The following is a 17,769-nucleotide window of genomic DNA, read 5'->3' on the forward strand; positions in this document are numbered from 1 at the left end:
TTTTATCATTTGGTGACTTTGAGTTCTAGTGTATTCTTCTAAATAAAAGAGCTTGCAAAAATTGATTTAAATATGAAAAAGAAATACAGAGGCTTTCTGGTCACTAAAAGCAGTGGGATCAGAGATAATTTATGAGGGACTCTAAGTTTTTTGGTTACACAAATGGGGATCATTGTGTTTCATTATACAGGGGCTATGGACAGAGTAAAATAGTGAAGAAATTAATAGGCTCCTGACAGAGACGAATTGGCGCATATAAGTGAATTAAACACCATTACTGGCAGAACTCCACAGCTCTAAAGCCTTTAGTGATATTACAAAATGCTACTGCTAATCAGCGTACTTACTGCGTAGACTACTGGGAATGAGAGCAGAAAAATATACTTAGGTGGATTCCAAATCCAACTGAATTTGAGAATTTTTCATTTAGTCTGGAAAGTGTTAGGCCAGATCTCCTAAATTCCCAGTTACATGTTAAAATGGAAAGGTCACTGTGGCATCTTATTGGACGATGGTGATTCGATGGTGTCAGGAGGTGTTCTCCACTAATGAGGAAAGAATGTAACTTCACATCACCGGGCAAACAAGGTACATTGTGTACAGGAGGAGAAAAATAAGACGATGCTGGCTCAGGTGGTGAAAGAAAGACTCAAGAAAGGATGGGGATAAATCTGAAGAACTAGGCTCAGAGAATATGAGAGGACCGTGGGCTAGAAGTGAAAGATCTATATATGCCTGGAAATGTATATCGAAGGCCTGGATGAGTGAAAAAACAGAAACTGAATTCTCTCAGTATCTTTTTCTCTTCAAATAAAAACAGCTATTTTTGCACATGGCAGCTAGTTTTATTTTACAGAACATCAAACTCTTTGTAAAAATCTTTAAAAGCCATGATTTTTCAAGGTCTTATCCCTTTTGGCAGAATGGCTTTTTTTCCCCTTTGAGTAGAGAGGAGGAAGGAAAAATAAAAAGATGAAGAAGAAGGTATAGGACCAAAAAAACAGTATCTTCAAGTCACAACAGATGAAAATAAATGCCAGGATACATTATTGCATATCTCTTTTGACTAGGTCAAATCATGTACCCTACACATAAGTAATGAGAAGAATTTATATTCTGTGCAAAGGGGAGCTTGAATCTCCAAGGGATTTTGAATGAAGATGAAAGGAAGATTACACAGTAGGGTACCCGTTAAGAGGCTCTGCCTGTCCTCTTTCAATGCATGTTAGTTCCAGATTCATGGATGTTTGTTTTGAATAATTTTTGATGAAGAAGATAACCTGCTCCATTCTGCAACAAAACAATCGTTCCAGGGATGGTGCCGACTGGATTATTGGAGGATGCTTGCTGCACTGTGATGATATGGATGGATTTCCATTGCAAATAGAGCACAGGACATCAATAAAGTTAGGGGGTGGGATTTTGTGTGGTTACTATTCCTCCTAAGTGGGATGCCTTCTAGAGAAATCACTCAGCAGAAAGATGAACATCTCATGGCTGCCACACGGGGCTACACTTGTGCATTAATGAAAGAGGAAATCACCAAGCTTGACTTTTAAAAATCACAGAAATAGAACACTAGAATCTGTGTTCCTTATTTCATCATTTCTCTTTTTTAGAGGTTTTCTCATTAATTAAGCTTGCTGAGTATGTAAAGATTCTCAGATGAAAAGTTACTCCATATATGCAAAGCAATATTTTACCTTGTATTTTTCCTTTCTAAAACAAAACCAAATTTCTCCTCTCTGCGCCACTGAGTGTTTCAGTAACTAATTTCATATTAATCACTCAGTAGGTGAAATAGTAAATTCTGTGAACCGTCATTAATATGCCATATATCAGGATCTCTCCGCGTGGGGGAGGACAAGGCAATCTCTGAAAAGGGGTGTATGGAAGCAGAGAAGATTCTCTCAAGAGAGAAATGTCAAGGAAATAGATTTTTTTTGGTTGTTCTGACCTCCCTCTGTTCCAATTCAGTGTGAGAATTCTAATTGTTTATATAGTCACTTCCACGTGGATGTCTCCTTACCACTGGGAACTCAACCTGTTAAAATATCTATTTTTCTAAATAGCCCTGGATAATATCCCCTTTTGACTGGATGGTACCACCAGCTTCCTCATTCTCTCCAGCACACTTGCCTTTGAATTGTTTAAATCTCCTCCTTCTCTCTTCCCCTACAAAAACATTGTTATTTCTTTTTTCCCATTATACCTCTTGGATAGCCTCTTTTATTTCCATTTCTTTAGCCACGGTTTAGTGTTCAGGCTTTATATTGCCTAGATCTGCACTGTCCAGTATGGTGGCCATTAACCATATGATGCTATATAAATTTAAATTGAAATTAATTACAATTTAAAAAAATTTAAAATTCAGTTTCTCAGTTTCACAAACCACATTTCAAGTACTCAACAGCTACATGAGCTAGGGACTACTATATTGGACAGTGCAAATATAGACTAATTCCATCACTGCAGCAGGTTCTATTAGACTGTGCTGGCTAGATTATTTTAAGATTTTTTGGACATGTCACCATATCCCACTTTAATCTATACCTTAAAAGGTGATTAGAATAATCTTCCTCAAAAGAGCATTTATATCATATCTCTGTTGGATCAAGAATCTCTAACAGAAGATTGTGATAAATGATAGAGTAAGAGTGTGGTTATTCTACTTTGTTCCCTGAACTCTAAATGAATGAACAATTGAGAAATTGGGAAGAAAATTCCATCTACAATATAATTAGAATACAGCCATAATCTTAAAACATGCAATGAAATTCGAACTCAATCCAAAAGGGATAGTATATCGAGAGTTGATATATACCTTTGTCTCTAGCAGGGTAGGCATTTTACTGAAAGTAAGAGAAAGAGTTCAGAGGACTACAGACAACAAACTTTTACTTAGAAAAAGGGAGTTTGAAGACAGGGGTAGGACATTGGGATTGTAGGGTAAATCTTTGTGAGGTTCCAACCTCAGAAGGGAGGAGAGGCAGGGCTAGAAGAGACAGATTTCCACTGAGAGAGAAATTTCCTTCTACCCTGAAGAAACTTCATGGAGGTAAATGAGGAGAAGAGAAAAGAAGCATGAACCTGCTTTGTAGCTGACAGGGCAGGATGAGCAGAGCAGAGATAAACACGAACCCAGCAAAATAAAACCTTAAGTCATTTAAGAGGCTTCACTAAGCAGGCTGATCTCTTGTTAGGGTGATGTGCTCTCCCAAAATGGGAGGCCATAGAAAACAAGCCCTCAGGGCAGTGCACCCAGCAGACCAGGCAAGAAGATATTTTGAGAGAACACATGGAATTCAAGTGGCTGGTGACCTTAGATCACTATGCCCTGTCATCTAATACTATATTTTAGTACAGATTTCTAAAAAAAAAATTAAACACCACAGAACATGGAATTAACTTAATGGGTGATAACAAGTGTTTAGAAAATTAAATATAATAAAAGAGAAAATATTAGGGGTTATTGCATGTAGTAAGCATTAAGTATTGTGTCAAGAGAAAAATCAAGTCATCTAAAAATCCAGGCAAATTCAGGCTGGCCTCAAACATAAATAAAGACAAAAGAAAAACGTTTTCAAACATTTACAAACTCAAGAGAATATAACGCTTGTTGACCCATCTTGCAAAACTACTTAATAATGAATAGCAGCCAACCAAGAATTGAATCCAAACGAAGAATTCAGCCCAGCAAAGCTGGGGAATGACAGGCGTGGAGCTGAGCAAAACATTCATTTAAATATAAAATGAAGGCTAAACATTTGTAGGAAGAATAATTACAGAAAAAAGTAAATATTATAAACTCTGACAATATAAAAATATCACTATGAAAATCAGAAGCTAACAAGGAAGTGATTTAGGAGAAAGCATTCCTCACCTTTTAAAGCAGGCATCCGTAGTTACTGCTTAAAGTTGATAAATCAGGAAACGGGTCAGAGTATATGAAATACAATTACCAAAAACCCAGTAAAACAACAAATTATCAGCAGAAGAGAAACACACAAAGCAAAGCCACGACCATAGAGTAAAAAATAGAAAACAGAGGAAGCAGTAAAAAAGAGAGTAACAAAATATGATAAGATTTATCTGTTATGACAATAAATGAAAATGGAATAAATTTCTTTATTATAACTAAAGGATCCCAGATATGATCAAAAAGAAAAACACACTACATGTTATTATAATGGTGAAAAATAAGATACAGCCTATATGTTCATTATAGGGGAAATTAAATATTGTGCAATTTAAAAATAGGGTCATGCTATTCCTATATTAAAAAGAAATAAGATATACATATGGGTCTAGATATTAGTGAATATTTGTATGTATATGTACATATCTTTGTATATGCATAGGAAATGTCTGAAAGGATACACAAAAAATTCATAAAAATGACTGCCTCTGGAGAGTGGAATTGAAGGTATACTGTTTGAATTTTTATATCATATATATTTAGGATACTTAAAAATTTTTTTTAAATATTAGAAGTCCCTTACAACTACTTACTAACTGTTGTAGTGAATCAAAATTGAAACAGAACAAAACAAAACAAAACAAAACACTAAACAGGTACCAGCGGGCACCCTTTGTCTTCCAAACCTGATTTCTTATGACTCCATTATCAACTCAGTAATGATAACAATTTTCTTCAAATTACTATTCATTGAACATTTATTTGGTCCCTTCCAAATCAATTGCTTTGGCCTAGAGTACCCATTCTCTACCAATCAACTATTCGATTCTAGTTCTCTCTAGAATGAAGGCTAAACTCACTCATTTACAGCTCCTCATAGACCTCAATAATTCTCCTCCTCCTCTCCTACTTATGTATCCAGTAAATTCTCTATTAATCTGCTATTGTTATATGCTACTTTGTAAAAAAAAAAAACAAAATAAAAATCTTTGATTGATGCATTTCTGGATATTCTGCTTCCATAATTAGCCTACAAGCTCCTTGAGTGTCATGTTTTTCTTTCTGCTAATTTTGGCTGATTGACTTATTCACTCATAGTTACTGATATTGTACTGTATACCAGAAAGAGAAAAGGAACAATTATCAGTCCCCGGTTCATTATCAATGAGATATAAACAAGTAATAACAATTCATTGGGAAAACAAAGATACTGCATGTACAAAGGGTAAGAGTCAATTCAGCTTAAGGGTTTTGAGGAAGAATCATGAAGGCAGTGCCACATGAACTGGGCTTTGAAGGAGCTTATTCCAGGAGCAGGGAAGAGATGTGGAAGTGGTGTGAGGCACTCAGTCAGAGAGAGGGACACATGCAAATGGGCACAGATACGCATGATTTACTTAACGCCGGGGTGTAAGCCTGATGTGGTGGGACACACTGGTTCGAGTTATCCACCTACAGCTCTGCCACCAAAGTAACACATTTAGTAAAAGTTATTGGCAAACTTCTATTAGGTTTATGTAAGGTAAGTTTGCCTAATATTAAAATTTTTGGTGAGGAAAATCCTATTACAACTTTTTTGTTTGTTTAACCATTTATTATAAAATGAAAGAAAGATACAGAAATTCATACAAAACAAATCTATGGATTAAAGAACTGGTATAAAGCAAACATATTTGTAACTATTACTGAGGTCAAGAACTCGACTTTTGTGGGATACCCCAGAAGGTCTCCACGTGTTCCCTCTTCATCACAAGCACGTCTATATTATATATGTATCTCCTTTCCTCCACATTAAGAATCCTGTTTCTCAAGACACAGAAAATGCTAGAACTACGTATCACATGGTTACAATGTGCTTTATATTACACATATAATAGTTTCAAAATAACAATACCAATAGTACCACTGGTATGATTAATAAAGAGTTAAACTTCTCTTTTTATAAGCTCTTCCCCTCATCCTTCCATTTTTGTAGTTGTACTATATTTACATTGTTGAAGCATATAGCTGCTACATACTATACTTCTACTCAACTGTCATTTATTTATTTATTTATTTATTTATTTTAGAAGTTTATTTATTTATTTATTTATATTTGGCTGTGTTGGGTCTTCGTTTCTGTGCGAGGGCTTTCTCCAGTTGCGGCGAGAGGGGGCCACTCTTCATCGCGGTGCGCGGGCCTCTCACTGTTGCGGCCTCTCTTGTTGTGGAGCACAGGCTCCAGACGCGCAGGCTCAGTAATTGTGGCTCACGGGCCTAGTTGCTCCGCGGCATGTGGGATCTTCCCAGACCAGGGCTCGAACCCGTGTCCCCTGCATTGGCAGGCAGACTCTCAACCACTGCGCCACCAGGGAAGCCCTCAACTGTCATTTAATCCTGGCTCTATAAGTAACTCATAAGAACCACAATCTTAATGTCAATGAACATGCAGTCATTTCTAGACTCCTCAGGAAGAACTCATGGGATAGTGTTGCTTAAGTTGACAACAGTATACCCTTTATATTTGAAAGCCAGTTTTCCTGGATATAAAATTATTGGCTCACCTTTTTCCCTTGACTATTTAAAACGTGTGACTCCATCCTCTATTTTCTATGACAAAGTGTTGCTGATGAAAAGTTGGATGACCGTCTAATTTTATTTGTCATAAATTACTTATAAATAACTTGCTCTTTTTGCTTATCTGGTCAAATTATTTTATTTGCTTTTCTTTAAAGTCTAATAATATTACTAGAAAAGTCATTTTGGTTTGATAACTCTTTCAGTATGTACTTTTACATATACTTTTAAATTTTATATCAGGGAAGTTTCTTGAATTATAGCTTTTATTATTAATTTTGTGTGATACAAGTTGGATATAAAAAATCAATTGTGTTTTTATATACTAATAGTGAGCAATCAGACAAGAAAACAATACCGTTTAAAATAGGATTAAAGACTATTACAAACTTAAGGATAAATTTAAGAAAAGACACTGAAAACAATAAAATACTGATGAGAGAAATTAAAGAGGATCTAAATCAGTGGAGAGTTATATCTTGTTTGTGAATCAGAAAACTCAATTATTAAGATGACAGTTCATCCAAATTGTTCTACAGGCTGAATGTCATCCCAACCAAACTCCTAGCAGGTTTATTTTCCATAGTTATGTGATTTTAAAATTTATTTGGAAAGTTAAAGGGCCAAGAATAACCAAAACACTTAGCAAAATAAGAATAAAGTTGGAAGACTTACACTACTAACTTCAAGACTTACTATAAAGCTTCTGTAATTAAGCCAAAGGTTAGACATATAAATGAATGGAACAGAAAACAGAGTCCAGTAACAGACTCATACGTATTCAGTGAAGTGATTTACAACAAAGGTGCCAAAAAATTCTATCAAGAAAGGACAATTTCTTTGACAATTGGTACTGAAAAAACTAGATATCCATAAGGGAAATAAGAAGCTTGTGCCTTACATTATACCATAACAAAAATCAATTCAAGATGCAAGATAGGCTTGAACATGAAGGCTATCACAATAAAGCTATTAGAATAAAATAAAAGAGAATATCTTCACAGCCTTGGGGAAGGCCAAGAGAGTACACAGAAAGTATGAGCCATAAAAGAAAAAACTGATAAATTCGACTTCATTAAAATCAAAACCTAGGGCTTCCCTGGTGGCGCAGTGGTTGAGAGTCTGCCTGCTAATGCAGGGGACACGGTTCGAGCCCTGGTCTGGGAAGATCCCACATGCCACGGAGCGGCTGGGCCCGTGAGCCACAATAGCTGAGCCTGCGCGTCTGGAGCCTGTGCCCCGTGACGGGAGGGGCTGCGATAGAGAAAGGCCCGCGCACCGCGATGAAGAGCGGTCCCCGCACCGCGATGAAGAGTGGCCCCCGCTTGCCGCAACTGGAGAAAGCCCTCGCACGAACCGAAGACCCAACACAGCCAAAAATAAATAAATAAATAAATAAAATCAAGTAAAACTTAAAAAAAAAAAAAAAAAAATCAAAACCTTCTCATTAAAACAAATCAAGAAAATGACAGGCAAATGAGAGAAAATATTTGCAGCACACATATCTAACAAAGGATTTGTATCAAATATATTGAAAAAAATAATTGCAACTCAATAATAAAAAGAAAAATGACCCAATCAGAACTGGGCAAAAGGCTTCTACAGATACATTACAAAATATGATCTAGAAATGCCCAATAAGCAAATGAAAAAGTGCTCAGCATTATAAGTCATCTGAGAAATGCAAACTAAAACCACAAAGAGACACCTCTACTAAAATGAAAAAGAATGACAGCATCAAATGTTGGGAAAGATGTGGGGCATCTAGAACTTTCATATACAGCTGGTGGATGTATAACACAATATAATCCCTTTGAAAAGATGTGGGATTCTGTCATAAAACTAGACATACACTGAAGCTGTGACCCAACAATTTACCTCTCAGGTACTTATACAAGAGAAATGACAACATATTTCCACAAAAATCCTTGAAGAATGCCCAGTAGTAGCTTTATTCATCAAAGCAAAAAATGGAAATAACTCAGATATTCATCAGTAGGAGAATGTATAACCAAACCATGGTATATTCATACAATAGAATATAAATCAGCAATAACAAAAAATAAACTATGTACTGAAATACTCAAGAACAGGGGTGAATCTCAAAATTATCATGCTTAGTGAAAGAAACCGGACACAAAGGAAGAACTTACTATATGATTCCAATTATAAGAAATTCTAGACCAGGCAAAACAATCCTATGATGACCAGGAACCAAGATGGCGGAGTAGAAGGATGTGCTCTCACTCCCTCTTGTGAGAACACCAGAATCACAACTAGCTGCTGGACAATCATCAACAGGAAGACACTGGAACTCACCAAAAAAGATACCCCACATCCAAATACAAAGGAGAAGCCACAAAAAGATGGTAGGAGGGGTGCAATCACAGTAAAATCAAATCCCATAACTGGTGGGTGGGTGACTCACAGACTGGTGAACACTTATACTACAGAAGTCCAACCACTGGAGTGAAGATTCTAAGCCCCACGTCAGGCTTCCCAACCTGGGGGTCTGGCAATGGGAGGAGGAATTCCTAGAGAATCAGACTTTGAAGACTAGCGGGAATTGATTGCAGGACTTCGAGAGGACTGGGGGACACAGAGACTCCACTCTTGAGGGCACACACAAACTAGTGTGTGCACTGGGACCCAGGGGAAGGAGCAGGGACCCCAGGGGAGACTGAACCAGACCTACCTGTTGGAGGGTCTCCTGCAGAGGCAGGGGGTGGCTCTGTTTCACGGTGGGGACAAGGACACTGGCAGCAGAAGTTCTGGGAAGTACTCCTTGGCGTGAGCCCCCTCAGAGTCTGTTATTAGCCCCACCAAAGAGCCCAGGTAGGCTCCAATGTTGGGTTGCCTCAGGCCAAACAACCAACAGGGAGGGAACCCAGACCCACCTATCAACAGTCAAGTGGATTAAAGTTTTACTAGGCTCTGACCACCACAGCAACAGTCAGCTCTACTCACCAACAGTCCCTCCCATCAAGCCTCTTAGACAGCCTCATCCACCAGAGGGCAGACAGCAGAAGCAAGGAGAACTACAATCCTGCAGCCTGTGGAACAAAAACGACATTCACAGAAAAACAGACAAGATGAAAAGGCAGAGGGCTATATACCAGATGAAGGAACAAGATAAAACCCCAGAAAAACAACTAAATGAAGTGGAGATAGGCAACCTTCCAGAAAAAGAATTCAGAATAATGATAGTGAAGATGATCCAGGACCTCGGAAAGAGAATGGAGGCAAAGATAGAGAAGATGCAAGAAATGTTTAACAAAGACCTAGAAGAATTAAAGAACAAACAAACAGAGATGAACAATACAATAACTGAAATGAAAACTACACTAGAAGGAATCAATAGCAGAATAACTGAGGCAGAAGAACAGATAAGTGACCTGGAAGACAGAATGGTGGAATTCACTGCCGTGGAACAGAATAAAGAAAAAAGAATGAAAACAAATGAAGACAGCCTAAGAGACCTCTGGGACAACATTAAGTGCAACAACATTCGCATTATAGGGGTCCCAGAAGGAGAAGAGAGAGAGAAAGGACCAGAGCAAATATTTGAAGAGATCATAGTCAAAAACTTCCCTAACATGGGAAAGGAAATAGCCACCCAAGTCCAGGAAGCGCAGAGAGTCCCATACAGGATAAACCCAAGGAGAAACATGCCGAGACACATAGTAATCAAATTGGCAGAAATTAAAGACAAAGAAAAATTATTGAAAGCAGCAAGGGAAAAATCACAAATAACATACAAGGGAACTCCCATAAGGTTAACAGCTGATTTCTCAGCAGAAACTCTACAAGCCAGAAGGGAGTGGCATGATATACTTAAAGTGATGAAAGGGAAGAACCTACAACCAAGATTAATCTACCCGGCAAGGATCTCATTTAGATTTGATGAAGAAATCAAAAGCTTTACAGAAAAGCAAAAGCTAAGAGAATTCAGCACCACCAAACCAGTTCTACAACAAATGCTAAAGGAACTTCTCTACGTGGGAAACACAAGAGAAGAAAAGGACCTACAAAATCAAACCCAAAACAATTAAGAAAATGGTCATAGGAACATACATATCGATAATTACCTTAAACGTGAATGGATTAAATGCTCCAACCAAAAGATACAGGCTTGCTGAATGGATACAAAAACAAGACCCATATATATGCTGTCTACAAGAGACCCACTTCAGACCTAGGGACACATACAGACTGAAAGTGAGGGGATGGAAAAAGATATTCCATGCAAATGGAAATCAAAAGAAAGCTGGAGTAGCTATACTCATATCAGATAAAATAGACTTTAAAATAAAGAATGTTAAAAGAGACAAGAAAAAAAAAAAAAAAAAAAGAGACAAGGAAGGACACTACATAATGATCAAGGGATCAATCCAAGAAGAAGATATAACAATTATAAATATATATGCACCCAACATAGGAGCACCTCAATACATAAGGCAACTGCTAACAGCTATAAAAGAGGAAATTAACAGTAATACAATAATAGTGGGGGATTTCACTTACACCAATGGACAGATCATCCAAAATGAAAATAAATAAGGAAACAGAAGCTTTAAATGACACAATAGACCAGATTCATTTAATTGATATTTATAGGATATTCCATCCAAAAACAGCAGATTACACTTTCTTCTCAAGTGCTCACGGAACATTCTCCAGGATAGATCACATCTTGGGTCACAAATCAAGCCACAGTAAATTTAAGAATATTGAAATCATATCAAGGATCTTTTCTGACCACAATGCTATGAGATTAGAAATGAACTACAGGGAAAATAACATAAAAAACACAAACACATGGAGGCTAAACAATACGTTACTAAATAACCAAGAGATCACTGAAGAAATCAAAGAGGAAATCAAAAAATACCTAGAGACAAATGACAATGAAAACACGACGATCCAAAACCTATGGGATGCAGCAAAAGCAGTTCTAAGAGGGAACTTTATAGCTATACAAGCCTACCTCAAGAAACGAGAAAAATCTCAAGTAAACAATCTAACCTTACACCTAAACGAACTAGAGAAAGAAGAACAAACATAACTCAAAGTTAGCAGAAGGAAAGAAATCATAAAGATTAGAGCAGAAAAAAATGAAATAGAAACAAAGAAAACAATATCAAAGATCAATAAAACTAAAAGCTGGTTCTTTGAGAAGATAAACAAAATTGATAAACCATTAGCCAGACTCTTCAAGAAAGAGAGGCAGAGGACTCAAATCAATAAAATAAGAAATGAAAAAGGAGAAGTTACAACAGACACCGCAGAAAAAGAAAGAATCCTAAGAGACTACTACAAGCAACTCTATGCCAAAAAAATGGACAACCTGGAAGAAATGGACAAATTCTTAGAAAGGTATAACCTTCCAAGACTGAACAAGGAAGAAACAGAAAATATGAACAGACAAATCACAAGTAATGAAATTGAAACTGTGATTAAAAATCTTCCAACAAACAAAAGTCCAGGATCAGATGGCTTCACAGGTGAATTCTATCAAACATTTAGAGAAGAGCTAACACTCATTCTTCTCAAACTCTTTCAAAAAATTGCAGAGGAAGGAACACTCCAAAACTCATTCTATGAAGCCAGCATCACCCTGATAACAAAACCAGACAAAGATACTACAAAAAAAAGAAAATTACAGACCAATATCACTGATGAATATGGACGTGAAAATCCTCAACAAAATACTAGCAAACAGAATCCAACAACACATTAAAAGGATCATTCACCACGATCAAGTGGGATTTATCCCAGGGATGCAAGGATTCTTCAATATACGCAAATCAATGTGATACATCATATTAACAAACTGAAGAATAAAAACCATATGATGATCTCAATAGATGCAGAAAAACCTTTGACAAAATTCAACACCCATTTATGATAAAAACTCTCCAGAAAGTGGGCATAGAGGGAACCTACCTCAACATAATAAAGGCCATATACAACAAACCCACAGCAAACATCATTCTCAATGGTGAAAAACTGAAAGCATTTCCTCTAAGATCAGAAACGAGACAAAGATGTCCACTCTCACTACTATTATTCAACATAGTTTTGGAAGTCCTAGCCGGGCAATCAGAGAAGAAAAAGAAATAAAAGGAATCCAAGTTGGAAAAGAAGAAGTAAAACTGTCACTGTTTGCAGATGACATGATACTATACATGGAGAATCCTAAAAATGCCACCAGAAAACTACTAGAGCTAATCAATGAATTTGATAAAGTTGCAGGATACAAATTTAATGCACAGAAATCTCTTGCATTCCTATACACTAATGATGAAAAATCTGAAAGAGAAATTAAGGAAACACTCCCATTTACACTGCAACAAAAAGAATAAAATACCTTGGAATAAACCTACCTAGGGAGACAAGAGACCTGTATGCAGAAAACTATAAGACACTGATGAAAGAAATCAAAGATGATACCAACAGATGGAGAGATAGACCATGTTCTTGGATTGGAAGAATCAACATTGTGAAAATGACTATACTACCCAAAGCAATCTACAGATTCAATGCAATCCCTATCAAATTACCAATGGCATTTTTTATGGAGCTAGAACAAATCATCTTAAAATCTGTATGGAGACAGAAAAGACCCAGAATAGCCAAAGCAGTCTTGAGGGAAAAAAACGGAGATGGAGGAATCAGACTCCCTGACTTCAGACTATACTACAAAGCTACAGTAATCAAGACAATATGGTACTGGCACAAAAACAGAAACATAGATCAATGGAACAAGATAGAAAGCCCAGAGATAAACCCACACACATATGGTCAACTAATCTATGACAAAGGAGGCAAAGTATACAATGGAGAAAAGACAGTCTCTCCAATAAGTGGTGCTGGGAAAACTGGACAGAATGTCCAGTAAAAGAATGAAATTAAGATGTAAAAGAATGTAAATGTAAAAGAATGTAAATGTACATGTAAAAGAATGAAATTAGAACACTCCCTAACACCATACACAAAAATAAACTCAAAATGGATTCGAGACCTAAATGTAAGACCAGACACTATAAAGCTCTTAGAGGAAAACATAGGACGAACACTCGGACATAAATCACAGCAAGATGTTTTTTGATACACCTCCTAGAGTAATGGAAATAAAAACAAAAATAAACAAATGGGACCTAATGAAACTTAAAAGCTTTTGCACAGCAAAGGAAACCGTAAACAAGATGAAAAGACAACCCTCAGAATGGGAGAAAATATTTGCAAACGAATCAACGGACAAAGGATTAATCTCCAAAATATATAAACAGCTCATGCAGCTCAATATTAAAAAAAAAAACAACCCAATCAAAAAATGGGCAGAACACCTAAATAGACATTTCTCCAAAGAAGACATACAGATGGCCAAGAAGCACATGAAAAGCTCCTCAAGATCACTAATTATTAGAGAAATGCAAATCAAAAGTACAGTGAGGTATCACCTCACACCAGTTAGAATAGGCATCATCAGGAAATCTACGAACAGCAAATGCTGGAGAGGGTGTGGAGAAAAGGGAACCCTCTTGCACTGTTGGTGGGAATGTAAATTGATACAGCCACTATGGAGAACAGTATGGTGGTTCGTTAAAAACTACAAATAGAATTACCATCTGATCCAGCAATCCCACTACTGGGCATATACCCAGAGAAAACCATAATTCAAAAAGACACATGCACCCCAATGTTCATTGCAGCACTATTTACAATAGCCAGGTCATGGAAGCAACCTAAATGCCCATCGACAGACGAATGGATAAAGAAGTTGTGGTACATATATACAATGGAATATTACTCAGCCATAAAAAGGAACGAAATTGAGTCATTTGTTGAGCCGTGGATGGACCTAGAGACCGTCATACAAAGTGAAGTACGTCAGAAAAAGAAAAAGAAATATCGTATATTAATGCATGTATGTGGAACCTAGAAAAATGGTACAGATGATTTGGTTTGCAGGGCAGAAGTTGAGACACAGATGTAAAGAACAAGCGTATGGACACCTAGCGGGGAAAACTGTGGTGGGGTGGGGATGGTGGTGTGCTGAATTGGGCGATTGGGATTGACATGTATACATTGATGTGTATAAAACTGATGACTAATAAGAACCTGCAGTATAAAAAAAGAAACAAAAAAAATACTAAGCCTTCTTTGGGTTATTTGTATGGAAATATGTTAATATAAATGTTTTAGACATTACATGAAATTTCTAAAAATCTTATATGTTCTGGTATAATGTTATAAGTCATAATTCTAGTTATTACTTTAAAATGTATATCTCAGAAATAACTAAATTTCCTTGTCAACTGCATATTATGAACTTTCATCAAATTAAAAACAAAAAACAAAAAAAACAAAACAAGAATCCTATGATGATAGATATCTGATCAGTTGCTTCACAGAGTGAGGGGGTGCCGAATGGGAAAGGGCTTGAGGGAACATCCTTGGGTGATAGAAATAGTCTGTATCTCAATATAATTCATCAAAATACAGTAGATAATATTCTTCTGCTTACTTAAGACTTGAATACTTCACTCTATGTAAATTACTTTTCCACTTAAAAAACTTAAAACAGAAAAAAATAAAAGCAAAGAATGCCAATTATGTTATTTATTCCTTTTAAAATCCATGTGACAAGATCTAATAACACATTTACAGTCATTAATCTTAAATTTACTTATATGTAATTCTTTCCCTTTTAAATGTATTACCTAAAAATAATTGTTATCATAACAAATGAACAGAATGAGTGTGATTGCTCAGAAAATATTTAAACTGCTTAAGGAAACACACCCCTTTTCCACACAATTTAAACACTTCCAAAGTACCAATTTATAAGCCAGCTATTGATTCTGATAAATATATATCATTGTCATTGATCCATAAACACATCATCTAAAGACTAGACAACTTGTTTTAAGTCTATTACAAGTTTCTGCATTCATCATTCAACAAATATTTATTGAACACATACCTGTCTCAAGTTTTGTTCTTGATGCTGGGGATTCAGCAGTGCATATAAAAGTTTGCCCTATTCTAGTCAGGGGAGACAGAAACAGACAACAAAATAAGTAAAATAAAAAATAATATTAGATGGCAGTAAGTACGGCAGAGGAAAATAAAACAGGGAAAGGTCGTAGAAGTTTTGTAGGAGGTTTATACTTTTAAATATGTGGTAAGGAAAGGCACCACTGAGAATATTAAATTAAAGATGTGAAGAAGAGGAGGGTGAAACTGTACAGATAACTGGAGAAGAGTATCTCAGGCAGAGGGGATAGCAGGTGCAAAGGCCCTGAGGCAGGGAAGTACCAAAACCAGGGAGGAGGCCAGTGTGAGGGAGTGAGGTGTCAGAGGCCCAAGAGGAAATGGGGGCCTAGATCAGGCAGGTCTTGAGGTCCCTGGTAAAGATTTTGGCTTTTACTCTCAGTGAGGCAGGAAGCCAATGGGAGGTTTCAAGCAATGAAGGCTTGAATGAAGATGTAGCAGTGGAGATTGTACAAAGTGGTTGAATCCATGAGCTAAAAATAAAACTGGAAGTGGAAAACTGATGAATTCATAAAAGTGCCAACAAAAGATCAAGATGAAAAAAAATTAATTACATGGGGCTGAGTGAACTGATGAGGATGATTATAATTTTTGTGACTTTCTGTTTGAATAAAAAAAAAAAATCCCACTAGGACTGAATGTCAATATTATGACATAGTATGAGTGTGTTTCGTGTTTGGTAATTGCAATCATTGTTGCTTTTGTTGTGGTCATCCATTTACAATGCTTGGTGTCAGTTTATTTATCTCTTGTAAAAATAAAATACAGTGTGTGTATGTGTGACAAAAAAAAGAAAGGAAATGTAATCACAGTATACTATTCAGCTCACATTAGTTTACCCCCTTTTTCTGGAGATCATAAGTAGAGAAGGTATGAACGTTGATGCCCAGGTTGTTGTATGAAGATGAATTATCACAGCCTAAGCAGCAGTGGCATGCCTGAGCCATACAGCAAATATATGTTTTAAACTGATTTTTTTTTAAAACCTGCCAAATTGTTTTCAGATTGTCTGTACTCTTATGCATTTCTACCAGTAATGTATGGGATTTCCAGTCTCTCTGCATCCTCAGTAGCATTTGATATTTTTATTTTAGCCATTCTAACAGGTTGTATAATGGTATCTTGCGGCTTTAATTTCCATTTCGCTGATGGCTAATGATGATGAACATCTTTTTATGTGCTTATTTATTTGTCACCCATATATTTTCTTTGGTTAAACATTTATTCAATACTTTAAAAAAATAAAAATAAAAATAAAAACAAAAACTGGAATTTTAAAATACACTACAGTTAAAAGTGCCCTCCACTGGGACTTCCCTGATGGTCCAGTGGTTAAGACTCCGCACTTCTAATGCAGGAAGCGCAGGTTTGATCCCTGGTCGCGGACTAAGATCCTCCACGCCATGGTGCAGCCAAAAAACAAAACGAAAAGTGCCCTCCAAACACTTTAAATTAGGAGGGTTGTACCTGACACAACAGCCCATCCTATCCAGTGTTTCATCTATCCAATAGGAAGATCAGACACTAGTAATATTTGTGATTTCCCCCCCATGATTGTATAACTGAATTCTCACAAGCTACAAAAGTCCCAACTTTATAGATGAGAAAACTGAGGCCCAGGGAGGTTCAGTATTTTGCCTGAGAGCTCATATTTATTAAGCGGCAGGAACTGGATTCTTGAATTCAACCCAGTGTTTGACTTCAATATTAATGTTTTTCATTTATATTAACTACAAATCAAAACTTTCAGATACTCAAACGTAGAGATAAACCCCCATAGGTCTATGACAAGTTCTATATTCAATAATTATTAAGATTTAGCCACATTTTCATCTATTTTTCCTAAGTTCTTTGCTAAGTATTTTGTGACCAAACCTAGTCATTTATCTCCTATATACTTCAGAAGGTATATCAAATAAATCATGAACATTATATAACAACGCTATTATCTATCCTGCTTAAAAATTAACAATATTCCTTGGTGTCATCTATTACCTAGTCTATAAACAAATTTCCCCAAGTGCCTACAAAATGTCTGTCTCTCCCGTTGGATTTACTTGGATCAGGCTCCAAAATCTATCTACACCATGAATTTGTTTATGCCCCTTATATCTCATTTCCTGTATAGAAATGTATTTTTTCCTTTTAGCTTTTTAATTTTTCCATGCCATTGAGTCGTTGCAGAAACCAGGCAGACTGTCCTGTAGGTGGTCCCTCATGCTGGATTTGGTTGC

The 17,769-nt window shown here is 36.5% G+C and overlaps 1 protein-coding gene across 5 annotated transcripts in view; it reads right to left on the reverse strand.

Annotated features, from left to right (window-relative positions):
• PARD3B (par-3 family cell polarity regulator beta) overlaps positions 1–17,769 on the reverse strand; it is a 1,043,271-nt gene that overhangs the window by 188,708 nt on the left and 836,794 nt on the right. The gene's annotated exons all lie outside the window — the stretch shown is intronic.

Source organism: Balaenoptera acutorostrata, chromosome 8 (assembly GCF_949987535.1).
Source record: "Balaenoptera acutorostrata chromosome 8, mBalAcu1.1, whole genome shotgun sequence".
Taxonomy (NCBI): Eukaryota; Metazoa; Chordata; class Mammalia; order Artiodactyla; family Balaenopteridae; genus Balaenoptera; species Balaenoptera acutorostrata.